The sequence below is a fragment of the Bactrocera neohumeralis genome, chromosome 5 (genome assembly GCF_024586455.1).
Source record: "Bactrocera neohumeralis isolate Rockhampton chromosome 5, APGP_CSIRO_Bneo_wtdbg2-racon-allhic-juicebox.fasta_v2, whole genome shotgun sequence".
Lineage (NCBI taxonomy): Eukaryota > Metazoa > Arthropoda > Insecta > Diptera > Tephritidae > Bactrocera > Bactrocera neohumeralis.
The window spans coordinates 72,065,435-72,079,376 of NC_065922.1; the positions used below are offsets into that span (position 1 = coordinate 72,065,435).

At 26.7% G+C, this 13,942-nt stretch overlaps 1 protein-coding gene across 1 annotated transcript in view; it reads right to left on the reverse strand.

The window, feature by feature from the left end:
- The window catches only part of LOC126758195 (voltage-dependent T-type calcium channel subunit alpha-1H), a 257,600-nt gene that overhangs the window by 241,642 nt on the left and 2,016 nt on the right, over nucleotides 1-13,942 (reverse strand). The gene's annotated exons all lie outside the window — the stretch shown is intronic.

Here is a 13,942-nt window from a genome sequence, read left to right on the forward strand (position 1 = left end):
TGAGTGCGGCATTTGTGCATTTATAATATTAACTTCAAAAATTATTGTAAGGTCAGCAAAATGTGAAATAGTATTTATACCAGTTGTTGTGATAGTGATAATAGAGCCTATTCTAATTGTAGAGCCTATTACATATAAAAATTAGTGTTCATGACCTATCTGCAGTTATATATTGCAATTTTTCCATGTTTGGCGATAATACAATTTTATACCAGTTTCGTAAAAATTGCCTAGTTTGTGATAAAATTGTTTTATATTGTTCACTTTTGGAATTTTAATCATGTTTTCATTTTATACCAGTTAAGAGTTTTATACCAGTTTTGAAATCTACTCAAATTTCTTAAATTCTCAACAGGTAATTCCACTGCTCAGAGAACTCTCTACTATCTAATAACTTTTAGTGTCAAATAATCTCGGTCGAAATTTATTTCTATACTTATACCATTTTATTATAAACCAAGCTACATATATTTCAAATTTTTCTCTTTCACAACTTTTTTCTTTGTTTTGTTTTAAGTTGTACCTAACGAAATTTAAAGAAATTTAGTACAAAAAATTTAATACAATATCCAAATTCCAAAAAATATAATTTTTAAGTCAAAACAAAACCATTTTTTTTTTTGAAATTAGTACCAAATTTTAAACAAAATATCACATTTAAAAAAATTAAAAAAATGTAATCAAATCAAATAGTACCAAATTTTGAAAAAAATTAAAAAGTTAAGAAAAATTTTATATGTACTTAATGTGAAATATAATTTAAAAAAAGTAAATATTTTTAAAAATACAACAATGAAAAAATATTAAAGTTTGAAAAAATTGTTATTTTGAAAAATAATAAAAAATTTAAAGAACATTAATATGCATAAATTAATTTCTTTAATTATCATAAAATATAAATTTAAAAATAAAAGTAAGGTTTTAAGAATAAAGCAATGAAAAAATTTTTAAATATTTTTGCTTTGAATATGTTAAATTTTATAAAACCATTTTTAAACTTATTATTGTTAAAGTATTTTTTTAGAGTAATATTTCAAAGTTAATTCGAATTTTTCGATTTCTTATTAAATTTTTTGAATAAAATTCAAGCGGAGAATGTGAAACTAGAATAAAATTTATTTCTGTATTTCCTAATAATATATAAAAGATAAATTTATTTATTTTTTAATAAATAAATTTTTTCCGAAGTTTTTAAAATTTTCAAAATTAAGCTTTTCTTTAATTTTTGTTTTTTTCGGATTAATTAATTAATTTTATTTTATTTTAATTAATTTTTTTTCGAAGATTTCGGGTTTATTTCAAAACTAAGCATTTCTTTAATTTTTGTTTTTTTCGGATTAATTAATTAATTTAATTTAATTTTTAATTAATAAATTTTTTCCGAAGGTTTTGTGTTTATTTCAAAATTTAGCTTTTTTTATTTTTTGTTTTATTTATTCATATTTTCGGATATTTTTCTATTAACTAATTAATTTAATTTTTAATTAATATTTTTTTCCGAAGTTTTTGCGTTTGTTTCAAAATTAATCTTGTCTTTAATTTTTGTTCGATTTTTTTTCGAATATGTATTTCTTAATTAAAATTCGCTCTCGTGTTTTAATTTAATTTTTTGTATATTTTCGACATGAATTATTGGATATTTAGAAGTTCTATTGTTTATAAATTGAAATATTTTCTAAATTTTTTTCATATATTTTCTTTCATTTTTTTCATATTTGTTTTCAATTTCTTTTTTTTTCAAAATTACAATTTTCTTGCATTTTTATTTTATTATTTTATTCGAATATTTCTGGTATTTTTATTTTCTTTTTTTAATTTTTTTTTTATGAATTTTATAATTTTGTAAACTATTTCATTTTTATTCCAAGAATATTGTTGCGCTTAATATTTTTGCTATCACTTTCATTTAATTACTTTTGCTTACTTTCCATTTGCGTTCAATATTTTTGTTGAAAGTTGATTGAAAAGTGGAGGTCGCCGCAGCCACATAAGCATTGCCTAAATCTTGGCAACATTTCAATATGCAATGAATTTTTACTTTATTTTTATTTACAAAACCAATAAAGGATTTTTTTCGGATTTTTTGTTGCATTTTTTCGAATTGTTGTCGTATATTGGCGTACAAATTCAGCACACAAACACATACACCCGCAAACATGGACGGCTGCTTGCAACAGCTGCGTGTATGGATTTTTATAGCAATTGCTATTGGCACACACACACACACACACACTCACACATGTTTTCACATGTCAATCCACAGCGCTGACAACTCACTCACTCGTTCCACTTGCTGTTGTTTTTGTTCTTGCTGCAGCCGCTTGTTCTTCAGATTATGGCTTGCGCCGTTCGCTGTCAGCGCTCGCATTGTCGTTTGCGCCATTTTGCCGGCAGCCAAATGGAAACAACTCAATCGCGCACAAACGATTTGATGAAATTAAAGTGTAGATATTTTCTTGTCGATATTTACTGTTTGCGCTCTATCCACTTGTTCCTTTGGTTGGTTGTTTAGCGGATAAGCGCACGACTACAATGTGGCAGCGGAGCGGAAAATAAATAAATGCTATAAACAAGAAATGAATTGGAAAAAAGAAAGAAATGCAAAAAAACAACAACAACATAACTCGTAGAGGCAACTCTGAAGAAAAGTTGTTAATGCTGCTGACTGGAGTTGCCTGCAAGCAATTCGCTTGATTTTATGTTCGTTTTCTTATTTTGCTGCCGTTTTATTTTACGTTCTTTGGTGTGTCTGAAAGTTCGACAAACAGTATCAGTGAAATGAATCAGTGCAGATGCCTGAGGCTAATTTCGGCTGGTAGGATAGTGTAAGGATGGCACAAGGATATTCACAAACAAAGTTAATTCAGCTTAATTTTTATGCGCAGACTTCATTTTTGTTGTGAGCATTGACAGTTAAAGAGAGAAGTATCGAACTTTAAAATCTGGTATAAATAAATTTTTACGCTTACAAATGAGTACAAAGCCGCTCACATTTTGCGCGTTTTTGAGATTACAAGATTGATGCCGAACTTGAAATAGTAGAACATTACCGACGTAATTAGATGAGCATGTCACTTGCGGCCGCGCTGACAGTTAAAAATGAGTAGTTAATAATATAAATGTGGTATAAAATTCCTTTAGGATAGATTAGGTCTCATAAATTTTTACTAAGCAGCTTCAAATTCATTTTTTTTGGCGTTACGAAACGTACGTCGTTTTTTGGTGTAAAGCAACTGGTATAATATTTTGTCAAAAAACTGGTATAAACATAATAATTTGTTTATGTAAAAACAAAAACTATATTTGTATAAGCACTCCTTTTTAGATGACGACAAGAGCTTCTTGTTTCCAAAGAACTGGTATAATATTTTACCAAACAACTGGCCTAATATATTATACCATAATTGTATCCCTGTATAACCAAAACTCAAAATATTATGTGTTTTTGCCAAAGTAGTTTTCAATATGTTTTCAAATTCATGAAAATAAATTGGTATAAAACTTAATTTGAAGTGGAATTATTGCATTCCGAATATATTTTAGTTCTGAGCAGCTTCCAAAGCATTATTATGGGAAATGGCATTAAAAACTATAGAATGTACATATGTACATACATACATATGTATGTACAATGAGAAAAATCTGGTATAAAGCACTGCGTTTGGAAATAAAAATTGTCAGCAGCATGGTACTTTGACAGAAATATAAATAATACCAATAGAAAGTTTGGTAAATAAACAAAAACTATGCGTATGAAACTGGTATAAAAAGGCATAAACTACCAAAGAACGCCAGCCAGATTAATTTTTAAAAGTTTACTTAAAATTAACCGCATCCCATGAGTATGCAGAAAAAGTTTAGAAAATAAGAAAAAACTGGTATAAACATATTTATTGACAAGACTTATGTTCGAAACAAAGTCGATGCTAAGAAAATAGTTTTTACTAATAAGTTCTTAAAAATTAAAACAAGCTTAATATAAAAACCAAATTTTTTTATTATAAATGTTCTCGCTGAAAAGATTTAAATAAAGTAGCAATTGGATGCATATCACGCATAACTGGTATAAAATTTCGTGGTCTCTGAAAAAAGTTGTGCTACTTATCTTAAGGCAAATTACATTTCCGCAATGCCGAACTTATTATTTATAAAAGTCGTAATTTCAGACATTTAGATGATATTTAGATGAATGTTTAAGCATAACCGTTATAAAATTGTGTAGTCATTTCCTAAGGCCAGTAGTTTTCGATTTAAACAAAATAAATTCAGCGAACATCCAATTATGCAGTTATATAACGAGCACAAAGTGAAAATTTGTAATTAGTAATGGTATAAAATCTGGTATAATAATAATATCATATAAATTGAGGTGATATTTTTTTAAATATTTTAATAACACGCTGTGCAACATTTGCAAAGAAGAACTATTTGCTGTTAACATGATTTCACTGAGAAATTTTACTTATAGTTTTTTATACCAATTGGAATTTTTTTTGATTTATTAATATTTAAAACGTTGTTGAAAACAAGCTGAGAAGACTTGTGAGTGTTTGTCACTAACAATTTTGTTGGTATAAAATATTTCTACTAAGAAAAAATTGTATAAAATCTGCTATAGAAACTGGTATAATTTGGTATAACAACTGGTATAAGCTGCCGAATTGCAAGATTACTTGTATTTTTACACCTTTCATATTTTTTATTTATAGACTAGTATAAAGTCTGATATAACAACTGGTATAAACTAATGAATCGCAACATTTTCCACATATTCCACGTTATATATATTTTTTATTTTTAAATTATTGCGTAGAAAATGTTTAAATCGATTATTTATATATAGAGTATAAATTCTTAGAAATCGTAGTATATTCTCCAACAGCTGCTGCAAACTACTTTGGCACCTGTCAGGTATATGGAGATTTTCCCAACATTTTCCAGCTTATGCATGTAGGTATTCTTGTTGTTTACTTTGATTTACTTCACTTGTTTATTTATTTATTTTTCATTTATATTTTTTCGATTTCGCTCTATTGTAGTGGCGTTTGTTTTGTCCGCATAGTTGTGCTACTAGGCAGCTGTTTGCTGTTTGCTGTCTGCTGTTATCTAAATATATTTGTTGCTACTTTGTAAACGCAAATACAGTTCGTTAACTCACACGTATATATTTTCAGTGTATATATTTACACATATACAATTATATATGTATATACAAACACATTTGCAACGGTTTTGTAAACAAAAGTAAAATTGAAAAAGTCAAAACTGCAATGAATTTTCCGCTAACAAATATTTGCGATATTTTGCTCTTTATTTTCCTTGGTAGAGGTGTATGTGTAAATTTCATTTTCACACTTTCAAATTGATAAATATTTTACTCTATCTAAAATTGGTCATTAGAGGGTTGATATTTTTAATAATTTTTAATTAAATATTTCTAAAAAGTGAAAAAAAAATTATAAAAAAATGTCAAGTCTGTTTTACTTTCTATAGCCGTTTATCGCTCTCTATTCCCATCAACTGCACCATTTTGACCGAGCAAAAATTTGTGTGCATATATCTACTAGATCGTTAGGAGGTTAAAAAATTCTTTTATTATTGTTATTTTTTCTTTTTTTTATATAACCCGCAATTAATGTTGCCAAAAAACTCAAATATGTTGCCAAAAATAATATTCTAAATTCATTCCTAAAATATAGAAATATCTTTGCCAAGCATTATGACTAACAACAAGTGCTTCATCACCTTCAAAAAATTCACTCCAGCACACGTGCTTTTAAACTTATAAACAACAAACAAAAGACTCGCGCAACAGAAAAAAAGGAACTTCCGCTGAAAATTAGCTCTTCTTGCCAAGCGATATTCGATTTCTTTCACCTTTTGTTCATATGTATGGTACATTTGTACAGAATATTTTCATGTATAGAATATTTTTACATACAGAAATTTATTCTATTCTAAGGGTGGAATAAAGTTTAGTATCCAACGGTAAATAATGGAAAATGGAGCAAGAAAAATATTTTTTGAGTATTAGTCTCTACTTAAACTATCCTTAGCTTTTCCAAATATCTCCTGAAAATTTAAAATATATACATTTATGCAAAAATACATTTTTTTAAGAATTTTCTTAAAATTTTGTAAAACCAGAAAATTCATGAAATCATTATTTTCGTGCAAAAATTTTATTAAAAAACTTAAACTATTTGACTTTTTATTTCTTTAATATTTTGCGCAAATATTGCAGTTATTAAAATTTTCAAATAAATTTCACATCAATTACTCAAAGTTTTTATTTCCAACCAAATATTTTTTCAAAAAGTTTATATTTTCAAAAGTTTACCAAAAATCCTAGATCTTTTTGTAAGAAATTTTAAACGAATACATTGAAAAAACAGATATAAGAATTAGTTGGAATAACTCAGAAACAATTTTATCTTCGAGTTTTAGAAAAAATTTTAAATTTCAGCTTGTTGTTTGTAAACTTTTTAAAACAAGTTCCATTAAAAAAATGTTATAAAATAATTTTTTCTAAAAAAACAAATTTTATAATATGCAATTTAATATAATATACATATAATTATTAAATGTAAAATTTTTAATTTTAATAATTTTATAATTTAATTTTAAATTTAGCAAAATTATTTTCAGATTGCTGTTTTTAAACGATGAATTTTAATTGTATAATATAATTTTTAATTGTAAATTTCGCAATTTATCAATAATTTTATATAAAATTTAGACTTTCACAATAAAATTTCAATTTTCCAAAATTTTTTAAAATTTCCAAATTTTTCGAAACTTTTTTAAAATTTCAACAATTTAGTTTTTTCCAAAATTCTTAAATTTCTAAAAACTTAATTTTCCAAAATTGTTCAAATTATCAAAAATTTAAATTTCCAAAAGTTTTTAAATTAAAAAAATTTAAATTTTCCAAAAATTTAATTTATCATGTTCAGTTAACCTAACTTTCAGCACTTGTTTAAATTTTACAAAATTTTGTTTTTCAAATTTTTTTAATTTTCATATTTAGTTAACCTAATTTCAGCAGACTTTGAAATTTTCAAGAATTAAATTTCCAAAAATTTTTTAAGTTTTCCAAACATTTATTTTTTTAAGTTTAGTTAACCTAACTTTCCGTAGTATGAAAAGTAAACTCTTTTTACCGTTTAGAATTTTTCTAATAAAAGTACAAAATATTTATTAATTTTAGTATTCAAGTCAGCTAATATTTAATTAATTAATTAATTAAGAGATGAATTTATAAAATGTTATTTATATTCACATTTCAAATATTATTTTTAAATTTTAAACACTATGGTTTGAAAAAGACATTTTTAAAATTTGAGTTATGAAAACTTAAAACAAGTGAACATTTTGTTCAAATTATAAATAAAATGAAAGGTTTTCGAAAAATTTTTTAAAATTTGGAATAAATTGAAATTATTTAAAATTAATAGGAATAACCATTTCAGAAAGCTTTTATACTTAAATTTCAATTTTTTCTGATAATTTAACTTTTTACTTAGTGAAAAAATTGAAAATTTACATTTTGAAAATTTTAATTAATTTTTTTTTTATTAAAAAATATTTTAAATAAACTATAATTAATTAAAAAAGGTAAGAATAAAATTTTTGAAAAATTGGAAAACTAGAATTTTGATCTTTTTAAACTAATTAATCTTTTAACAGTTATAATTTTCAAAAATATCTAGAAATTTTCAAATTTAAAAAAATTAACAGCAAGTGAACATTTAATACAATTTTTAATTTAAGCGAAATTAGTGAAATTTAATAAGAATGCAATTTTTGCAAACTTTTGAAACTACAATTTTGAATTGTTTAAATTAATTTAACTTCAGAGGGTTAAAATTTTCAAAACTATTCCGATTGATTTTTGGATTTTGACGGCAAAAATTTTAATAAATATCTCAATTGATTTCTTGAGTTTTTTTTTAAATAAAAATTTTGAATATTTTTTAAATTTTAATGTTAAATTTTTATTAATTTTAGTTTCAAAACTTGGAGTTTTTACACCAATTTCGAAAAATTTGAGTTTAATTTTTTTAATTTAATTTTAATTTTCAGAAAATGCACTTTTTTAAAAATTGTAAAAATGTTCAAAGCTCAAACTTGCTACTAAAAATATTTATGACTTCGAATTTAATTCGCCGAAATCGGTTGCACATACACGCATATTCTGAAAGACGTTGATAATACATTCTGTTCTCCAACTTCAAGACAAAATTATGGCCGGTCAACGGATATATCAATTTGTATACATTTAAGCGCACACTACCAGCACCTACAGCGCCATTTAGTACTTAGTTATCCACATAAACGCATGTACATATGTATGTGTGGCTGTACGCACGCTCGTGTGCGCTGGTGATTTCAACACAACTCGAATTCATTTCATTTCGCATTGATTTCAATATCATTTGGCGATTTTTGTTTACTTTTGCATTCACAATAAATTAAACTGACTTGTGTTCTGTATTACTTTCAGTATATACAAAGACAGCAGAGCAACAAAACGCCAATATTGCCAATAGCTACATATGTACATATGTAGGTATGCAAAACGAAATCAATATACAATTAAACAAATATGCGTGTGTATACTCTAAGTTTAGCTAGTATATAGTAGACTTTGTGGAAAAACATTTTACCTATTTATACGCGCTTTTATATCCATACACATACATATGTATGTATATATGCAGATATTGTATATTTGTGTACATAACAATGCATTACGCTACTCGGTTATACTATTCACGGCGGCAGCGAGCTAAATTCCATTGCTCGTCTATATACAACATTGCCAGAATTTGTATATATTAACTGCTAGCATACAGTATAATTTTTTTGCACTGAACGTTTGTCTAAGAGACTTCTAAAATGTTTTGTTAGGTATTCAAACTGGTATAAATTGGTAAAAATTTTGTTAAATGCTCTAAAGTTTATTTATTACCCTAATATGCTTAAAATAAAAACTGGTCTAAACTGGTATAAATTATTTTGCACACTCTTTTGGTATTAAAAATAGTAAAATAAGGTATAATAACTAATATTTAGTAAATTGACGCAAACTGTTAGCTGGCACAAAGCAAAATTATACTGGTATAAACTAAAAGATCGACTTTAAAGTTGAACTTCAACACATTGAATTTAATCATTTATTACCTTAATATACTTAAAATAAAAACTGGTATAAACTGGTATAAAATATCTTGTACACATTTTTGGTACTAAAAGTAGTAGATTAAGATATAATAACTAAGTTAGTACATTGACGAAAACTGTTAGCTGGTATAAAGCTGCCTTAAACTCGTATAAATTTCTATTTCAATTTAAAAGCTAAACCTCAACACAATTAATATATTTCAGCATAATTTAAGATTAAACCAATATAGTAGACTATTATATATCTGACTTAAAGACAAAACCTTGGCTAAATCACGACAAGCTCTGAAAGTCAAACTAATTTTGTTAAACACTTTTTGCATACTTGCATTTAATTTTTTTAAGTTATTTTCCTACACACTAAGTCTTTGCTTTGCAATTTTGTGCCTTTATTTATAAATTTATATATATGTATGTATGTACTTATCTTTTTAAATATACCCGCTTTAATTTAGACTTTTCTCATATTTTTTATATTCACTATCTTCATAGCGCTCAACTGCTTCTTGGCTTCACTCAACTTTGTCTATTTTTCTTTACTTTTCTGCTTTCCGCACTCTGTGCAAATCTCACTTTAATTAGAGTGTCTAACGGTAAATGAGGGCGTGTGTGCTTGAGCTGCAACTAGAGGAAATGAACGTTTCTAATATCAACTACCAGCATAACTAGAATGAGTTTCATGCAAAAAGCTGTTGCAAAAGTAAACACATACAGTTATTGTATGTATGTATTTAATTCTATACATAGTTTTTGGTATATACGAGTATACATATGAATTTTGTGGAATTCAGACATATCTATATATGTACATATATGGAAATGAAGATTAACTTTAAATTGAAGAATTTGTTTTGTAATCAAAGGTAAAATTTTTTTTTTTAATTTATACTTAGAATTTGTGTAAAAAATAGAAATTAGCAAATTATTCAAAATTTGTAATGAAATTTTTAAATTTATGCCTTCAGCTCCTTCAGCGAATTTGGTTTTATCTTTTCGATCGACTGAAAACGGGTTCCACGGAGCGGCAATTTCAGTTTGGAGAACAAGAAAAAATCACACGGTGCCCAATCTGGTGAATACAGCGGTTGATCGATGGTATTCATTGCGATTTTTCTTTAAATTCTTAAAATTATCTTCGTAGTTCTTCCACAATTCCGGCCGTTTTCGACGGATTTTCCCACGCAAATGCCTCAATACGGCGAAATAGAACTCCTTATTGACCGTTTGTCCCTCAATAACAAATACATAATGAGCCAAACCACGAATTTTGATTTTTGAGTGACTTTAGTGTGATTTTCTTAGCTTCAGTTTCTTTTTTTCCTCCATTCCGATGATTGTTGACTTTTTTTGTCAAACTAATAAGCCCATCGGCAGTTATAATACTCTCCATGAATAGGATCGGAATTCGCACGATCAAGCGTGTCTAAAGAGACATGTTTACGGCACTCTTTTGAAAAAAAATTCACTTTTATCGGGACGAGTCGAGCAAGCACGCGTTTCATACCCAAAATATTCACCAAAATTATTCAAAAGGACTCTCGAAAGATATCGAGATCTCTTGCTACCTCGCTACCTATTGCGTGACGTTTTTCAAACACCATATCCTTCACTAATATCACTCTAATAATTTCATTACTTGAAGCGGTCGAAGGTCGTCTAGAACCTGGTATGTCTTCAACGATATCTCGACTATCTTTGAAAGCTTTGCACCACTTGTTGACTTGTGTTTTTGATGAAACTGAAACACCTTTTCTAATATTCGCAACTATTTTGCACACGAAATTTGATTATAAATACAAAATTTGAGACAAATTCTTTGTTCAATATTTTTATCCATTGTAAAAAACGCAACGCACTGCTGAGCTGTACCGACTTAAGCAGCTGCTGTAAACAAACTGGCTGACAGAACGCATTTATATTTGTTAAAGTAATTAAGGACAGTTCTACCAACTTAGCAAAATACATCTTTTTGAAATATCATTTCCTCGAGGAATGCAAATTACAATTTCCGGGTGCTTTTTTTTCTCAATATTTTTCAAAAAATTACAAAATTTGATGAACTCCATTTAAATTTGCGAATTTTTTAATTTTTTTTTTTAATTTTATGATTCTCAAAATCTTTTGAGATAGTTTCTTTTATATCTCATTTTACTACAAATTGGGTAAAGATAAGCGACTTTGAAACTCACATAAGCAGAGTGAAGTATATTTCACACATTTTCTATATGGAAAAAATGTTTGTAGCATATCGAAAACTAAATGAAAAACAGATAAAAGTCTGAACTATTGAGTTTTTAATCTTGCGAATCGAACAGCTGGGCCAATTTTCTTAAAATAAATTTGTATGCTTCTTCTACTTTTATTTTGCGAATCGAATATCTAGACCATTTTCCTAAACAAACGTAGCAAATTTTTTCATCGTGAATTTGGGAAATATTTTTTTTTAACTTCTTCCTAAAATATATGCAAAAACAATTCACTTTTTCAAATATTTTGGTCAAAATGAAAGCTGTAACTGATAACAGAGATTTTAAAAATATTTTTTTTAAGTTATCATTGTATATTTTTAATATATTTTTGAAGCAAGATTTACAAAAATTAGTCATTATTTACTGCCGACTTGGTCAAGAACCTTAGTGTATTTTTGTTTGAAATTGTTTCGAGTTTTTGAAATATGATCAACTAATTTGTATATTTTTATGGAATTCAAAATAAAGGTGCCCCAAATTTAACACAAGATTTAAGTTTGCTACCATTTAGGCAGCAAAGTTTTGACAACTCTAAAAAAAAAAAGAATCGCCAGCAGACAGTTTAGGCTTGGTAAAAATAGTCCGTTACACTATAGAACAATGTGTCTTCATTATTGCACAATATCTAAAAAATAATGAAAGCTTGAATGCTGATTTTTCGAGCAAAACCATTCTAAGCGATGGAGCATATTTTCAACTTGAAGGGTTTTCGGATTCTAAGGAACCACTTGTGATTGGCGAAAACCATATGTAAATAACTCGTTGGTTTGGATTTTGTGCTGGCGAAATAATTAGAATGAGGCTATCAAGCTATCAAGCAGTGACTGCATCATATCGCGACATAATAACCCAGTTCTTTTTGCCGAATTGCCGGAATTGCATGATCCCCATCAATGGACAATATGTGGTTTCAACAAGTAGGTGCCACATACCATACACTACTGGAAACAATTCAATTGCTGCACGAGGCATTTCCGGGTCGTGTGCGCTCTCGAATCAAAATTGGCCCTATAAATCGTGTGATTTAACAACTTTACATTTTTTTATATTTTATTATGGGGTTATTAAAAATCACAGGTATATTGCAACAAGCCCACAACCACGCGTGCTTTAAAGGAGAAAATTCATCGTTGCATCTATTAAATTCAGCAAAATAGTCATGCAAAATTTCGACAAACGAGTATGGTGTGGAAAGCCGTGGAAACCATTTGCTCGATGTGCTATATAAGATATAACCCTATCTTATGTACTTTATGATTCTTTAAAAGTATTACATTTGAAAGACTAAAAACTGTGTTTTCTATTTAATTCCAACTTTCAAATCACTTTTTGCGTTAACTTGGGGACATCCTTGGCACTAAAAGTGCCTTGCATAAATTTTTCACCTCGAAATATTTTCTAATAATTTTAGTAGCGATAAATTAATTCCAGTTTTTATTTTTTATGAATTTTGATATAGATGTTAAAATTTAGTGCAATTTTTGTAAGTATAAATTTCCCAACTTTTTTATTAACTAATGAAAAGTATATACAACAAGTTTAATTGCCAAGTTTTTCTTTTAAAAATTTGTAAAATGTACGTAATTTATGTCCATAATCTTTCTTTCTAATTTCATATAAAATATTTAATTTATTTTCATCTCTTGGAAAGGAAGAACTTTTCCTCACATAATTTCAAAAGCATTTGGTTTTCTCTTTACTGCGTTGAATGGTTTCAAGTAAGGTGAAAAATAGTTCCAAAAAAATTGTCTTCAATAAAAATTTCACTTAAAAATGTCTCCTACTTTTTTCACACCGATTTCACTCTAAATTTTTTTTAAATAAATGCAAAAAAAAAACAAATTGTTTAAAAAAAATTTAAAGTTTTTAAGGAACATTTTTTTTTTAATTTTTGATATAAATTTTATAGCGAAATTTTTTCTTTAAAATCTTATTATTATTATTATTATTTTGTATGACTGGGATTTACAATAGCATCCCGGGGTGTGGATATCTAAGAATATAGTAGATTCTCCAGATCAAGAAAATATATATTTATATATATAGTTGCCGCTGACTTATGGTTTTTAAGACATTTGCATTAGAAGTTAAAAATCAACTTTTTAAAAATCGTGTTTCTAAGATTTTTAATGAATTTAACACTTATATTTTTAACTTTTATATTCACTAACAGTTCACTATTCATTTCTTATTATTTTGTATTAAATAGTGTAATAACTTTAATTCCATATTCAGGTTAATGCTATTCTAAAATTTACCCTTTTTATAATAAATGCTAAACTGGAAGGCCATTGGTTATAAGAAAATTTTTTTTAATAAATTAAAAAAAAAAAATCAAACGAAATTTTCGCTTCAAAATTTTTTACAGCATGTGTAATTTAATGCCAGAATTATTTTGTGCAAAGCAACAATTTTTTCTTTGCAAAAATTTATAAACACTTTTTCTCTCTGGCACAAAAATGCTAAAATTTCCGAGTATTATTCCTAAACATAAAAAGAAAATTCGT